Source organism: Nipponia nippon, unplaced genomic scaffold (assembly GCF_047370975.1).
Source record: "Nipponia nippon isolate SJK-2023a ecotype South Korea unplaced genomic scaffold, ASM4737097v1 scaffold_34, whole genome shotgun sequence".
In the NCBI taxonomy this organism is placed as follows: Eukaryota; Metazoa; Chordata; class Aves; order Pelecaniformes; family Threskiornithidae; genus Nipponia; species Nipponia nippon.
Window position 1 is genome coordinate 3571657 of NW_028262352.1, and position 17042 is coordinate 3588698.

The 17042-nt window shown below is 45.4% G+C and overlaps 1 long non-coding RNA gene across 1 annotated transcript in view; it reads right to left on the minus strand.

Annotated features, from left to right (window-relative positions):
• Positions 1-15859, minus strand: part of LOC148054110 (uncharacterized) — a 35339-nt gene extending 19480 nt beyond the window's left edge. Inside the window, exon 1 of the long non-coding RNA XR_015707668.1 lies at positions 15628-15859. This is a non-coding gene — a long non-coding RNA (uncharacterized LOC148054110). The remainder of the gene's footprint in view (positions 1-15627) is intronic.
• Between the last annotated feature and the right edge of the window lie 1183 nt (positions 15860-17042).

Here is a 17042-nt window from a genome sequence, read left to right on the forward strand (position 1 = left end):
GCTTGAGGGCTTTGCTTTTAATTTTAGGTATCAAATTTGAGCTACAGAGCCTAGTTACATGGAAAAATCAGTGATACTAATGTGTGCTATTGTCGTGGTTTAACCCCAGCCTGCAACTAAGCACCACACACACAGCTGCTCGCTCACTCCCCCCCCCCCCCCCCCCGGTGGGATGGGGGAGAGAATCAGATGAGTAAAAGTGAGAAAACTCATGGGTTGAGATAAAGACAGTTTAATAGGTAAAGCAAAAGCCGCGCACACAAGCAAAGCAAAACATGGAATTCATTCACTACTTCCCATTGGCAGGCAGGTGTGCAGCCATCTCCAGGAAAGCAGGGCTCCATCATGCATAACGGTTACTTGGGAAGACAAACACCATCACTCCAAACGTCCCCCCCTTCCTTCTTCTTCCCCCAGCTTTATATGCTGAGCATGATGTCATATGGTATGGCATAGCCCTTTGGCCAGTCTGGGTCAGCTGTCCTGGCTGTGCCCCCTCCCAGCTTCTTGTGCACCTGGCAGAGCAGGGGAAGCTGAAAAGTCCTTGACTGACTAGTGTAAGCACTGCTTAGTAAGAACTAAACCATCAGTGTGTTATCAACATTATACTAAATCCAAAACACAGCACTATACCAGCTACTAGGAAGAAAATTAACTCTATATCAGCTGAAACCAGGACAGCTATAGGAGCAGATGTAGTTGTGCTGTATATCTGAACTTTTGGTTCTTCTGGCTGTGAATGTTTTGCTGTGAATGTCTCATTGTGAGCGTCTCATCGTGGGCACCTTCAGAATCAGAAATCCCAAGTGAGAAGATGATTTAGACTGATTACGTTGTATTGTACAGAGGCTGTGGAGTAAAAGCTGGTGTTGAATGTTAATCTGCAGCATAGTGTTCTACTTTCTTACATCTCAGAGATGTTCCCTTCCGCTGTCACTACAGCCCTTCCAGGAGTGGGACAGACATGAACCTATCCTTGCAGGGCTTCTAAATATTAAAGTACACTAAGGTAGTAGTTCATTACATCACAAGGTTTGTTCCTAGGCACTGCCTGTCTCCTAAGTTAAATCAAGCAAGGGCCCTTTGATGCTTTTGCAGCGCTCCCCCCCCTTCAGTTTTATTTACTTTGATGTAGTCCCTCTGGTGCATCTGACAATTGCACCGCTTGCCAGTGTTCAAATGGCAGGTGCTAACTGATCAGCACCTAAGCTCAGGGAGGCTGTCAAATGGAAGCTGTTTCCTAACATCAACCTGTTATATGCAAGGTCAGGCAGGCCTGAGGCCCTGATTCTTAATAGTCCAAGTTACAAATGCCAATTGTAGCTCTTTGGATACACTTCCTTTTTTTAAAAAAAAAAAAAAAAAAAAAAAAACGACAAAAAAAGAAATCCCAGAATTTTACTTTTGTGGCTAATGCATATATCCTTTTAATGATATAAAGTTTTGGAAGAAATCTAAAAGCTCAATTTTCAGGGGTTAAAATAACCCAAACCAGGAGGGCAGGAGGAGACAATTAGAGTGGCCAAAATCATACCAGCTCTTCCTACTTCAGTGCATCTCTTACTAATCTGCTGATGCACCCGGAGTGTGCTACTCAGAGTGATACTATTGTGCTATATGGACTCTCAGTCTGATTGGATCTGAGTGTTCCTGTGTACTTATAGTCACAGAATTGCAAAACAATCAAGAGAGCGCTGAATACTGAAATATCTGTGGCAAGTGAGGCAGTGTCTAAACCACCATCCTTTGCTCAGTGTAGGTTTTTTGTTTGTTTGCTTTTTGTTTTTAATAGGCAGGGGTTTTGTTCTCTCTAGAGCTAGAAGACCAGTCTCACTGCTGGTAATTTTCCATAGGGCTTGCTGCCTCTGATTGCTCTCAGGCAGAACAAGAGACTCAGTCTTCCACACAGTCTTGAGCTATGCTGCTTTATGGGCACAACTGAAAAGAAAATGAAATAGGTTATTAGCTGCAACCATGCCATCTTCTCAGCAGCCTGTTTTCGTCAGGCTGCATGAGGGGCCTTGGATAAAGCCTATCTCAAAAACAAGTTTGTTGCTACACTTCAGCTATGATCTATAATGCAATAGTATCATTCCTGCATTGCTGTACTTATAGGTAAAGAGCTAGATGATGGTGCTTTGCATTTTGTCTTAATCTTTATATAGTTATAAAGAGTAACTCATTGTCTTTCCCCTCCACCCCTTTTCCATCCCTTCTCTATGCCACCTCTCCTTTGGCGACTCCCACTCACTGCTTTTCTCTAACCCTAATGCCTCTCCACCCGCTCCCTCAGGCTGCAGCTGGCAGCCTCCACAGCTCCAGGACTCCTCTTCCTCCCCTGTTTCAGTTCTCATCTTCATTGTCCAGGTGGATGGAGGGGGAAGGATGTTTCTCTGCTCTGCAGCCTTCTGAATCCACATTCCTGAATACAGGACAGAGAAAGTGTGTATGGATGGGAGCATTCCTCTCTACGATTTTATCTGTAGATTTAAAACCAAAAATTGCAGTTAAATGGTAAACTGACTTGCAGGATGAAGAGCAGAAGCACTAGTTAATATACTGTAGGGTCAACATTCTCTTGCTATTCTGTGCTGGTTAAGAGTGGTTTAAAACTATTGGAGCCTAACAGTGAATGTGCCTCTAAATGCTTGGGAGCTTGGGTGGGCCTTGCAGTTTTGACTCTCAGCTCTAAGGAGGTTATAGATGGCAATGGCAATTTCTTTAGGGTTCTTGTTTAGCATGCTTGGGGACAGGGATGACCCACTAAAGAAACTCCCAGCAAGAAAACTGCACAAACCTCAGAGTAGCATAAACACTTTGGGGTAAAACACCAACAACAGGGTCTTGAACCATTCCCCAAAAATTTGCATTAGAAATTCAGAAACTTTAAAATGAGTAAGAAATCTACAGCAAAGATGACATATTATCTTAGTTTTGCCCTGTGGCAACACAGTAGAGGTAAGCACGCCAGTGTTTGCACTTAAAGATTAAATAAGAGTTGTTGGAGCGGGTGCCGTTCTTTCCATTTCTTTCTTCTCTGTTATACTCTTTGGGGGAAAGTGATGGAGATTTAAATCCGGGTGCTGACTGGGTGGCATGATCTCAGGAGGTTAAGGACATTCCTCTCTTCAGTTATAACCTCCCTCTTTCACAGTGCAGCTTTTTTTTAATGTCTGGTAGACAAATACTTTCTTACTGACTTCCGAAATATTTTCCCAGACAGCCTGAGAGTGTGTACTGAGGATAAGGAAGAACTGAACTAAAACTTAGTTGTGCAAATGAGTGACCATAGGCATCAAACCAGCTCTTTAAAACACTGAACTAGTCTCAATCCTCAAAATCCTTCCCGGATAACTGTGGAACTTTCTAAAATCGATAGAGTCCTACAAACCACTTACCCTGGATGTTGTAGGGACTACTCTTGCTCATGGGCTGCTGTTTGAGAACAGCCACGTGAGCTTGTTCCAGTGTCTACATGTAGCTAAGGTGCTTTCCGGGTAATTCATGACAAGCCTTTCTCAACAGCTTACCAGTTAATCCTTTCAGTTTCTTAAAATGAGATATGGGGCAAATGTGACTCACTGTCATTTTCTGGAAATGATAAATTTGGAAAGCATAACCCCAGTGGAGTATCCACCTTGTGCAGTGCAGCTGGAATCTCACTGGTGTGAGAAGCAGAAAAGGCCTTGACTCTATGTAAGCACTGCTCAGCAATAACTAAAACATCTGTGCGTTATGGACACTGTTTTCAGCACAAATCCAAAACATAGCCCCATACTAGCTACTGTGAAGAAAATTAACTCTATCCCAGCTGAAACCAGGACAGTATCCACCCCTTATTCCATACCATTTACATCATGCTCAGGTCCCACACTATCCAATACATCCTCATTAACCACCATCCCCCTTCCCATCCTTTGATATATACACAGATATCATTCCCTTAGTCTATGGAATATCCCTATAAAATGTCCATAAAATGTCCACAAAATGTCCACAAATGTCCACAAAATGTCCACAAAATGTCCATTGAGTTCATTTAGTCCTGGTCTGGCTTCCCAGACCCTTGATCATCTTGGTGGCCCTTCTCTGGACCCCCTCCAGCCTGTCCACATCTTTTTTGTATAACGGGGACCAGAACTGTACACAGTATTCCAGGTGTGGCCTGACAAACACCGAGTAGAGTGGGATAATGACTTCTTTATCTCTGCTGGCGATGCCCTTTCTGATGCAACCCAGCATCCTATTGGCCTTCTTGGCTGCAGCAGCACACTTGTTCACTCATATTGAGCTTCCTGTCCACCAGGACCCCCAGGTCCCTTTCCACAGAGCTGCTCTCTAGCCAGGTGGATCCCAGTCTGAGCTGCACTCCTGGATTATGTTTTCCCAGGTGCAAGACCTTAAAGTAGCCTACTGTTACACAAAGGCCCACTGAAAGCAGGCCCCTGTATAGCTGTCCTTTTTGTTTTCTGCCACTTTACTGCTGTCCTACATGTTTTTTGCAGTTTCCCAAACAAGGATCCACTTTCCACTCAAGGATGCATTCAATCACAAGTGCCAACTAACCAAGGTGGAACTAACAGCCTGGACACCTCTCTCTCTTGGTTGTCTCTTCTTCCTCAACCTTTGCAGAACAAATTTAACAAATTTGTGTGCATCCTGCCTCTTAGAACAGATTTAATAGCACAGAGGAGGCTTCCTCATTGTGGTCACTGCTGTTTTGACCCCAGAAGCAGGTGTCTGATGTGAATGTTTTTCTCTTCTTCCCCCTCCTGCCCTCAGGAACCCACTGATGCAAAGCAAGGCTGGCTCTGCCAGGCAGAGAGCACAAAGCCCTTGTTCCATTTCTAATTGCTCCTTTCCCAAAAGATTTCAGGTGGCCTCCCCTCAGTTCCCCGTCTATCATTATTTCACTGTGAAAATACACATTTAATTAGATGCTGACAAGTGAGGATTCACATCTGGGAGAAAAAGGCTATAACCTACTGTGGTGGGTTGACCTTGGCTTGCTGCCAGATATCCGTCCATCTGCTTTCTCATTCCCCTTCCTCAACAGGACAGGGAAAGAAAACAAGATTAAGAAGTTAATCAGTCGAGATAAAGACAGGAAGGTCTCTTACCAGTTACCATCATGGGCAAAACAGACACGACTTGAGGAAAATTAATTAATTTTTTGCCAATTAAAAATAAAGTAGGATGGTGAGAAACAAAGACAAAACCTAAAACACCTTCCCCTCCCCTACTCCCTTTTTCCCAGGCTCAACTTCACTCGTTCATTCCTAACTCTTCTACCTCCTCCCCTTCCCTTGGTCAGTGCAAGGGAGATGGGGAATGGGGGTTGTGGTCAGTTCATAACACTTCATATCTGCCGCTCCTTCCTCCTCACAATTTTCCCTTTCTCCAGCATTAGTCCTTCCCATGGGTTACAGTTCTTCATGAACTGCTCCAGCATGGGTCCTTTCCACAGGGTACAGTCCTTCAGGAAAAGACCACTCCAGCATGAGTCACAGTTCCTGCCAGAAAACCTGCTCCTGTGTGGGCTCCTCTCCATGGGCTGCAGTTCCTGCCAGGAGCCTGCTCCAACATGGGCTCTCCACAGGCTGCAGCTTCCTTCAGGGCACATCCACCTGCTCCAGTGTGGGGTCCTCCACAGGCTGCAGTGTGGATATCTGCTTCGATGTGGTCCTCTCCACAGGCTGCAGGGAATACCTGCTTCACCATGGTCCTCTCCATGGGTTGCAGGGGAATCTCTGCTCCAGTGACTGGAGCACCTCCTCCCCCTCCTTCACTTACCTTGGTGTCTGCAGGATTGTTTCTCACTCTTTTTTCCACACTCCTCTCTCTCTCACACCTGCTGCGCAGGGTTTTTTACCCTTTCTTAAATATGTTATCACAGAGGTGCCACTAGCTTCACTGATTGGCTCAGCTTTGTCCAGCAGTGGGTCCATTTTGGAGCTGTTTGGAACTGGCTCTGTCTGGCACAGGGGCAGCCCCTGGTCTCTTCTCACAGAAGTCACCCCTGCAGCCTTCCCCCCTCAACCTTGCCATGTAAACCCAATACATCTACTGCTATACCCTATGGAAAAACCCTCCTGGCCCTTCTGGAAATGGGGGTGGGGGGCAGGATCACACACTCCAGCACCTGAACAGTAAGAGTACCACTCACTTATGTCCCTCAGCAATGGTCCACCCTCTGTCTCAGAACTCAGTACCATTTCCTTCTGCTACTTCAGGCTTCATTTAGGCTTGCTTCCTCCAGCCACAGCTGCATATGCTCTAACCTCAACCAAGAAGCTTCTCCTTGACATCCATAACTGAGCATCTCAGTGTAGCTGTCTGCCTCAAAGCAGTGCACCTCTTCTCTGAATCAATATGTTCTTTGCTGCCAGTAGGACATGAAGTGTTCTGGTCTCCAACCATACTCAGCTCTCAGACCCAATCCCCCCCCCCTGCTTAGCCCAAATGTAAATGACCCTATATTTGTGGGAAGAAGGGTTGTTACTGTTATGGGAAAATATATCAGTCATGCTGGATCCAACAGCCTGAGAGAAGTGAGGCTGCTGCTGCTCCATGTCCCCAAGTCCAACCAGTAGCAAGGCTGAAGATGCATTCCTAGCAGACACACACACACACAGAGCACACATATACACTACATATATACATGGTTGGCCACAGAGATCACAGACAGACACTCAGAGCACTCACATGAACACAGACAGCACCAACAGCCTCATCCTGCTCCCCTCTCTGGATGAGCAGGATGAAAGTCCACTAGTAAGAATATATATATATGTACAAGGTGGATCCTTCCAGCAACTGGGCTCAGACACTCAGTCTGCCCAGTAGCTGGCCCCTGGATCCCAGTCTCCCCAGTTGCTGGCACCTGGACATATGAGCCCCCAAGGCCGCAGCCCCACTCCAGTTGCTGGTACAGACTATCACACATACACACACACACAGAGCTGGCCAGGACTTTCCCGCTTCCAATAGCTGACCCCCCCCCGTGCTCTCACCCTTAGAGATACACAGGCACTCTCACACCCAGAGTCAACCGGAACTCCCTTGGTCCCATAGCCTGTTAAGGGATGTTAAGAGCAGCTGTCACATCCAGCAGCTACGGGCCCAGGACTTTCCCTTGCCTGGCCACTGGAGCCCAGCCTGGTGTGCTCGGGGACCTGGGGTCTCTGCACCAGGCTGAGGGATGCAGCTGCCACTTTCCCATTTGCAGGTTCAACCAGTAGTGAAGCTGACCACATATCCCAGAGACACACACACAGACACATACAGGACACTAACATGGCTGGTCACACAGACTGCCACAGACAAGGTGCTACCTTCAACAGCACCTGCATATAGAACTCACATAAAACATAAACATAGACAGCCAAGTCCCCTTCCTCCTCCTCTTTGGCTGACAGAGATAGAAGTTCACTAGTGAACATGACACTCTCTAGATTCACAAGGACATGCACATTCACAGATACCCTGAGTACCAGCACAGCCCCCTTTGTCCATCTGGTACCACTGCCCAGATCCCAGGCCCTCTTACCTGATTCACGGGCCCCCTACTTGCTGGATAGTCCAGCTTGATGCTCACTAGCAAACACATGCACACTCATACACTCATCTCACAGGCACTCCACACTCACTAGTCCCTCCAAATACCAACACGGACCCTCTGCCTGCCTGATAGCCCTGCCCAGATCCAGGGCCGCCTACTCGCTGGCTAGTCCAGCTTGAAGTTTGCTAGAAAATTACACATGCACACCCCCACACTCACCAGGTTTGGGGAAGATACAGACACTCCCCAGAAGCCAGCACCAGGCACACGGGCTGTGACCTGCAGTTCTGCTCCAGTGGCTGGCGCTGAGCCCCTCACTTGTCTTACTCATGACAGTCCCTCACAGTAGCTGCTTGTTGGGACACACACTGTTCCCACCCCAGTAGCTGGCAGCTAAGACCCTCACCCATTCCAATAACTAGCACTGAGACTCCCACTCGCTCTAGTAGCTGACACCGCAGGCCACAGTGCATCACTGGGGCTCAGACAATTGTTAGAAGTTTATGTGAGGGATAGGTCCAGACTGTAGTGAACAGATACAGCAGTTTTTTGTAAAGCAGCAGCCAGTAACTTTGCTCATACCAGCATACACATTCTCAGCTATGGTGGTGATGTGCCACAGGGCATGGTCCTCAGCAGCTACTGGAGCACGTCCCTGCAGCACTGTAGGTTTTGACACAGCCAGAGCTTCAGAAGGAGAACACAATTCTGCAAGTCACAGGCTGCAGGGAGTGCCTAGGGTCTCTCACTGAGGCTGGAGCACATGGTCTTCCAGCCTGCAAGAGGTGTGTAGTTGCTGAGGAGCTGTGCTGCTAGGTAAAGGAGCTGTGGGATGAGGTCAGCAGACTATGCAGCATCAAAGAGGATGAAAAAGATCTTCTCTGAGACACTCTAGCTTCAAGAGTCTGAATCTCTAACTGTAGCAGAGGGACAGATAGAGTCTGTGCCTATCGGGTTGGAAAGTGGAAACTCCCATGATGGTTAAGGCTGGAAGCTGGTGACTTCTGGCACCAGAAGGAAGGCTCTTCCACCTGAAGACTTGCAACTACAGAATAGGTTCACCACATTGGTAGTGGATGAGAAGCTGGGAGCACTGTCAAATGGAGCACCTATGCCAGCTGAGTCTGAGCCACACAGGGTAAGTGGCAAGTGACAGTAGCAGAAGACTCCCTGCTGCTGGGGCAGAGGTCCCTATCTGCTGACCCAACCTGTCATCTAGGGAGGTTTGCTGCTTGCTGGGGACTTGCATTTGGGATATTGCGTAGAGGCTGCCAAGGCTTGTCTAGCCATATTACCTCCTGCTGCTCTTCCACATAGGCCCCAATGATACTGCCAGGGATGACCTGGAAAGCATCAAATGTGACTACATGGCTCTAGAGGCAATTATTAAGAACTTGGGCACAGCAGTCTCTGGGTTCTGCTTTGGGAGCTTCTGAACCTTCTGGGGAAAGGGTCCAGGATCATTGGGGAATGCCTGGGAACCCTCTGAGAAACTTGAGGGGCCTACTGCTGCCAGGTAAGGGAAGCCACAGGTGTGTGAGCTTGAGGAAACTCTAACAGCTTCTAATGAGCATGATCAGCTGCACTTGACCCAGGGTGTCTGCTGCCTGCTGGGGCCAGGATCCAGGATGTTGTGGAGAAACTGCCAAAGCTTGTTTGACCTTCTGACTGTTACACCTTGCTGTTCTTCCCTGTGGGCACTGATGATACTGCCAGGAGAAACCTGGAGAGTATTAAAAAATACTACAGAGTTCTGGGGGCAATAGTCAGGAGTACAGGGGCCCAGGTGGTGTTCTCCTCAAACCTCCTGGCAAGGGGAAAGGGTGTGAGGAGGAGGGCACTGATACTGCATGTCAAAAATTAGTTGCACAGCTAACATTGGCAGTGGGGTTTTGGTTTCTATGACCATGGTGTTACCTCAAACTGTTCCAAAAACTTTCTAACACCAATTTGGCATTTAGAAAGTATTCTTTATTGCAGTGCTGGATGCACGGGGGATATCTCCATCTAGCGTGCATGCCATAGGTCACACCAGCAAGGTATTTATCAAACTTAAACATACATATTCATTAATTTTCCGAGAAAATTTTTCCTGAGGAACCTGAACATACATAAGTCTATGGGACTTGATGAGATGCATCCCAGAGTCCTGAGGGAATTGGCTGATGTAGTTGCCAAGCCACTCTCCATGATATTTGAAAAGTCATGGCAGTCAGGTGAAGTCCCTGGGGACTGGAAAAAGGGAAACATCACACCCATTTTTAGAAAGGGTAAAAAGGAGGACCCTGGGAACTACCGACCAGTCAGCCTCACCTCTGTGCCTGGGAAGATCATGGAACAGATCCTCCTAGAAGCTATGCTAAGGCACATGGAGGACAGGGAGGTGATTCGAGACAACCAGCATGCCTTCACCAAGGGCAAGTCCTGCCTGACCAACCTAGCAGCCTTCTATGATGGAGTAACTACATCAGTGGATGAGGGAAGAGCTATGGATGTCATCTGTCTGGACTTCTGTAAGGCCTTTGACATGGTCCCCCACAGTATCCTCCACTCTAAATAGGAAGGATATGGATTTGATGGGTGGACTGGTCGGTGCATAAGGAATTGGCTGGATGGTCGCATCCAGAGGGTAGTGGTCAATGGCTCGATGTCCAGATGGAGAACAATGACGAGTGGTGTCCCTCAAGGGTCCGTTCTGGGGCCAGTGCTGTTTAATATCTTCATCAATGACAGACAAATCTCCAATGATTGACAAGCCTCACTCCAAAGATAATCTTTTTATCAGGGTTAGACAACATTGTACAGAACACTGTATAGTTACATATATACAGACAAAAGCTAACAAAATGATGACCAATAACAGCAACAATTTTCTTAACCACGAGCTCAAATTGGGGAACCAGGAAGTCAGCCAATTCCATGTCTCCTCGAACCTAAATGAGGTTTTTCTTTTGAATTAGCCACCTTCATAGTTTTCTCAACCATTTCCAAATGGAGATTATAGTTCCACAAATTAAGTGACCCTTCTTGGTTCCCCTGGCTCAACAGAGTCCGTGAGCTTATAATACCACACCACAAATGAAAAAATTATACATCTCAGATACATATTTCAACAAAGGAAAATAAGGAAAAAGAAACAAAGCAGTACTATCGTTAGTCCGCCCTGAGGGCAATCTACTTCTGCAAAGGCTATAACCTCAGTCCAGAAACAATTCATTGAGTTCTTCTGAGTTTTAATTTCAAAGGTCCTGCCTCCTGCACAGTCCAATTTGGAGACGGTGCACTTTTGATCCTTGAATAATGTATCCAAGGCTCCTTTTCTGCAATCTTAACAGCTGTGTAAGTTGTTAACAATACCTGATAAGGTCCTTCCCATCGCTCAGTCAGAGGCTGGGAATCCCAGTTCTTTACATAGATCCAGTCACCTGGTTGAATGGAGTGTACCAGAGCATCCAGTCTGAGAGGTCGTGACATCACAATATATTTCTGCAATGCATTAATAGTTTTTCCTAAAGAAATTACATATTGATTTAAATCAATTTTCCCTCGTATATGTAGGGTTTTTGGAAATTTAGGACTCTGTTATGGTCTACCGAACAAAATTTCATATGGACTTAAATGATCCGTTGACCTAGGCTGGACTCGAATGCAAAGTAAAGTTATAGGTAATGCTTGAGGCCATTTCAACGAAGTTTCCTGACAGATTTTGCTAAGTTGTGTTTTCAATGTCTGATTCATCCTTTCTACTTTACCACTAGATTGAGGCCTCCAAGGTATATGGTAATCCCATTTAATGTCTAATACCTTACTTAATTGCTTAACAACTTCCACTGTAAAAGTTTGGGCCTCTATCTGATGACATTCCTAAAGGAACCCCAAACCTTGTAATTATTTCTTTTAACAGAGTTTTTTTGTCACTTCTTTAGCTTGGTTGGTGTGACAGGGAAACACTTCGGGCCACCCAGAAAAAGTATCAACCATTACTAATAGATATCGCTAGCCTGCTTGTTTTGGCAACTCTGAGAAATCAATTTGCCAGTAATCTCCTGGTGTATTTCCCTGGGGTAAAGATCCCAGGAGAGGTTTTCTAATAATGCTAGGGTTATTTCTTTGACAAATCGAACACTTTTATCAACAATTGATTTAGCTATTTTTATCATTCCAACACTTACAGCAACTTTCTGTAATCCTTGTACTAGGGACTCTATTCCCCAGTGGGTCTGCTGATGCTCCCTTTTCATTATTTCAGTCATTATGTCTGGAGTTACTACAACCTGATAATTTGGGGTTATCATCCACCCTTTTTCATTAGGAACAGCTTTTAAAAGATCAGCTAACTGCTTGTCTGCTGATCCATATTTAGGTCCTTCATCCGGTAGTGATATTTTCTTTTTGGGCATTACTACAAAGATGCCTTGTTCCACAGCCTCCTTGGCTGCTTTATCTGCTAATCTATTACCATCAATAACAGGGGATCGTCCACTTTGGTGAGCTTTACAATGCATTACTGCTACTTCAGCTGGTTTCTGAACACTCTTTAAAAGTTGTAAGATCTCTTCTGAGTGTTTAATAGGCATACCTTGTGCGGATAATAATTCTCTTTCTTTCCAAATTGCTCCGTGAGCATGGATCACTCCAAAAGCATATTTAGAGTCTGTCCAGATATTTACCTTCTTCCCTTGAGACAAATCCAGGGCTCGTGTCAGGGCTATCAATTCTCCCTTCTGAGCAGATGTACTCACAGGTAAAGCCTTGGCCTCCAATACCTGAGTAAGTGTCACTACTGTGTATCCGGCTTTTCGCTGTCCGTCTATAACGTAACTGCTTCCGTCTGTAAACACTTCTAAATCTGGGTTAATCAAGGGTTCACTTTTAAGGTCAGGTTGGCTAGAGTATACTTACTCTATTGTTTGTATACAATCATGTACCAGTGATTCTTCTGGATTTTCAGCATTCAAAAAGGTAGCCAGATTCACTGCCATGGTAGTCTTCAATTCTATGTCATCTTGTTCTAAAAGAACCACCTGGTACTTAAGCATTCTGCTGGGGGAGAGCCAATGTCCCCCCTTTTGTTCTAATACGGCAATAACCATATGAGGCACATAAACAGTTATTCATTGCCCCAGGGTTAATTTCCTTGCTTCTTGAATCAATAAAACGGTTGCAGCCACAGCTCTCAAGCATCCTGGCCAGCCTTGGCTTACGTTTCCAGTTGCTTAGAAAAATATCCCACTGGCTGTTTCCAGTTCCCTAATTGTTGAGCCAGTACCCCCAAGGCCAGGTGTTGCTTTTCATGTACAAATAACTCAAAAGGTTTCATTAAATCTGGCAGTCCCAAAGCAGGAGTGGACATAAGGGCCTTTTTCAAATTCCTGAAGGCAGTTTGACACTCGGGGGTCCATTCAAGAAATTGTCCTCCAGATAATTTTAAAGCTTCATATAGAGATCCTACCAGTATTCCATAGTTGGCAATCCACAAGTGACACCATCCGGCCATTCCCAGAAATGTTCGTAATTCCCGCACGGTTCGTGGCTCTGGTGTCTGGCATATAGCTTCTTTTTGATGATTTCCCAGTTGTCTCTGTCCCTGTGAAATCTCAAATCCAAGATAAAATACAGTTTTCTTAACGATTTGTACTTTATCCCTCGAAACCCGGTATCCATTAAGGCCTAAGAAGTTCAATATGCTGATTGTTAATTGAATACATTCTTCTTCAGTCTCTGTGGCTAAAAGATCATCCACATATTGGAGTAGGGCTCCTTCCATATTTTCTTTTCTCCATTGTTCCAATTCTTTAGCTAATTGGTTTCCAAAAATAGTAGGACTGTTTTTGAAACCCTGAGGTAATACAGTCCAAGTTAATTGTGTTTTTTGTCTGTAGTTGGATTCTCCTATTCAAATGCAAAAATGGTTTAACTATCAGCCTCCACAGGTATGCAGAAAAAGGCATCTTTCAAATCTGTCACAGTAAACCATTTATATTTTTCTCTAAGTGTTGTCAATAAAGTTTAAGGGTTAGCCACTACAGGATGGATATCTTGCACAATTTGATTAATAGCCTGCAAGTCCTGAACTAATCTATATTCTTTGCCATTAGGTTTCTTTACTGGTAGTATTGGAGTATTATATTCTGATTCACACTCCGCTAGCAATCTGTAATTTAAAAATTTTTGTATTAAAGGTTCTAATCCTTGTCTGGCTTCAAGTTTGAGTGGATACTGTTTTAATCTTACCAGCCTGGCCCCTGGTTTTAAAGTGATTTTTACTGGTTCTGCTGATTTGGATCTTCCTGGAACATCTGCCGCCCACACCATAGGAATTACCGCATTCTCTATCTCCGTTGAAATTTACCCCTCATTGGATGCAGGATCCTGTAACATAAAAATTCTTGCCTCTATGGCTTTAGATTCTGGAACTGAGAATTTAATTTCTCCATACTGGAAAGAGATTTGTGCTTCCAATTTGCTTAACAAGTCTCTTCCCATGAGGGGTCTTGGACATTCTGGCATATATAAAAACTGATGTATCATCAATCTTTTTCCCAATTTAAAAGTCAAAGATGATTGAAAGAAAAGCCGAGTTTCCTGTTTCCCAGTTGCACCAACAACAGTTACAGCATCCGGGCTTAAATTTCCCAGAGGTGTATTTAACACTGAATAAGTTACTCCCGTATCTACCAGAAATTCTATTTCTTCATTCCCCAGCTCAGCTTTAATCAGGGGTTCTGCTGGGAAGGAATCCCCCGGTCTCCTTCATTCCTGATCCAAATTCATCACATTCACTGCTTTGGTCAGCACTTCCCGACCTGATTTCTGCAGACACTCCTTTTTCCAATGCCCAAACTGTTTACATATGGCACATTGGTTTTCTGCTAACCTTGTTCCATGGCAGGCAAGATAGGCTCCTCTTCCTCTGCCCCTGCATCCGATTCGACCTTCTCCCGACTGAGGAAGCCTGGTCAAAGCAGCTAGCAACTTGAGCATACCTCTTTTCCCGTCTGATCTTCTCTTTTTCTCTGTTATTATATACTGTCCAAGCCACATCAAGTAACTTTTCCAAATCTCTAGCCTCCCCTTGTCCTCCCTGCTATCGGACTAAATCCTTCATTTCCCTTACTCCTTTGTACCATACCTACACCCACTCCAGCCCCTTCTCGGTTTTCATTCTCCCTCAACAATTCTTCCCTCTGTTCCACTCTCCTCCGCGGCGCCACTAATAAATCCAAATCTTCCTCCTTTTCCTCTTCATATTTCAAACATCTCTGCCCAATACTACATGATGAACAACACCTTCTCAACCCCTTTCCAACTTTCTTATTCTCCTTCTCCAAAGTCAGTACCATAGGATCCCCCGGAACTATTCCGCAATCCTTCTGCCACTCAGGATGATCATGCAAAGTTAAAAACATATCAGCATATAACACTTCATCCCATTTTCCTTCCCTCCAAAGAAACAACATCAATTGCAACAAGGTGTTATAACTTAAAGTTCCATTTTTCGGCCACTTTTCTCCATCATCCAGCTTACATAGTGGCTACCATTGATTACAATACTTAATTAAATCCCTCTTGGTAGCTGTACCCCCCCCCCCCCCCCCGGCTGCCACCTACATCCTTCCAATGTTTCAATATACATCCCAGGGGAGATTTTTTCAGAATCCCCCTTCTGCTGAGGGTTTATTACCCATCACAAAACCACAAGGGAGTGACACAAAAGCACAAAACAATAACTTAACACAGAGACACAAGGGCAATGACTTAATCCAAAATTTAGTGAGATTAAACCAAACTTTTCACAAAATATTAATTCATTAATTCAGTCTTACCACAGCCAATTAAAACCCAAATTTAATCCTGGGCATCCCCAGAGTTCTCAATCTGTGTTTGTGCACAAAATATCATCTACCTGAAACTCAGGTGCCCCACAGACTTTTGTCGTCTAGCAGGATTTTCCTCCACCTGCAGGTCCCTCCTTGGCCCGACCCTGTGAGGCTTTCACCCCGTCTGACAGGCAGGCAATCTCCTTTACTCGGTTGCAACCTCCAAAATTAAAGGAAGCCTTTTACCTTCCCAAGGATCCTTCTTAGAGCTCTTTGGTCCAGGGACTGGAGGTTCTCCCCGAGAATCTCTCGGTGCTGGCTAGAGGTCCTGCGATCCCGTGGATCCGTCGAGGTTCAGAAGCACAGTCCCACCTGGGTCACCAAAACTGTTACTGCAAACTGGCCCAAAAACTTTCTAACGCCAATTTGGCGTTTAGAAAGTAGGCATTCTTTATTGCAGCGCTGGATGCACGGGGGATAGCTCCACCTAGCGTGCATGCCATAGGTCACGCCAGCAAGGTATTTATCAAACTTAAACATACATATTCATTAATTTTCTGAGAAAAGTCATTAATATTACAATTATTTCCCAGAAATCATTAACATATTTCCCCTCCCACCAGAGCATGCGCTGTTTAATTCTGGGAATTCTTTTGGGGGGTTCTCGGTGGTAGTTATCCTCAAATTCGAGCTGTCCGCTTGTTGACCTCGTTGATTTTTTCCACCCAATCATGCTGATTTGGCTGTTTTCTTTTGTTAAGAACACAGCTGACACTCCTCAATGTCCAGGGATGTTCTTGCTTTATGTTCAGACTCCCCATTATCTTTGTTCTGAGCTCCCTATTTCATTCAGGCATTCCTTCTTATCTTACAGGCCTCTCCTCTGTCCTTGGTTTCTGCCAGTTGTTGGTGATTAACTTTCTTCCTAGCTCTACTCTGTCCTTGGTAGCTGTCTTCTTGAAGCAGTCCTTGGTGATTAACATTTTTCTGAATCCCACATGTAACAATGGGACCCTGTCTGAGGATCAAGGTATGCTTGGGAGAGATAGGATGCAACCTCACTGAGCGGAGCAAAGGATGCCAGCAGGATGGCTGACTTGGTAAGGAGGGCTTTAAAATATGAATGACAAGGGAGGGAAAGAGTAACCACCAGTCCTGTGAGGGAGTGACAGACAGGATTACTGAGCAAAGGGCTGGGATGATGTGAATGAAAGGAAACACAAAATCAGCAAAACAGAGCTTAAGCTTGCATGTAAGCAAGGAAGTGCCTATAGTAGCACCATTATGGAGAAATCCCCCAAACACTCTCCAGGAACTCAACATGCTGGGGTGCCTCTCTGAAGTGCCTGTACACTAATGCACACAGCATGGGGAATAAACATGAGGAGTTAGAGAACTGTGTGCAGCTGCAGGGCTACAGTCTTGTTGGGATCATGGAGACATGGTGAGATGGCTCCTGTGACTGGAGTGTTGCAATGGAGGGATACAGGCTCTTCAGGAAGGACAGGCTGGGAAGATGAGGAGGGTGAGTTGCCCTTTATGTGAGAGAGCAGCTGGAGTGCTTGGAGCTCTGCCTGGGGATGGATGAGGAGCCAAACGAGAGCTTCTGGGTAAGGATTATAGAGAAGGTGGGTAAGGGTGACACTGTAGTGGGTGTCTGC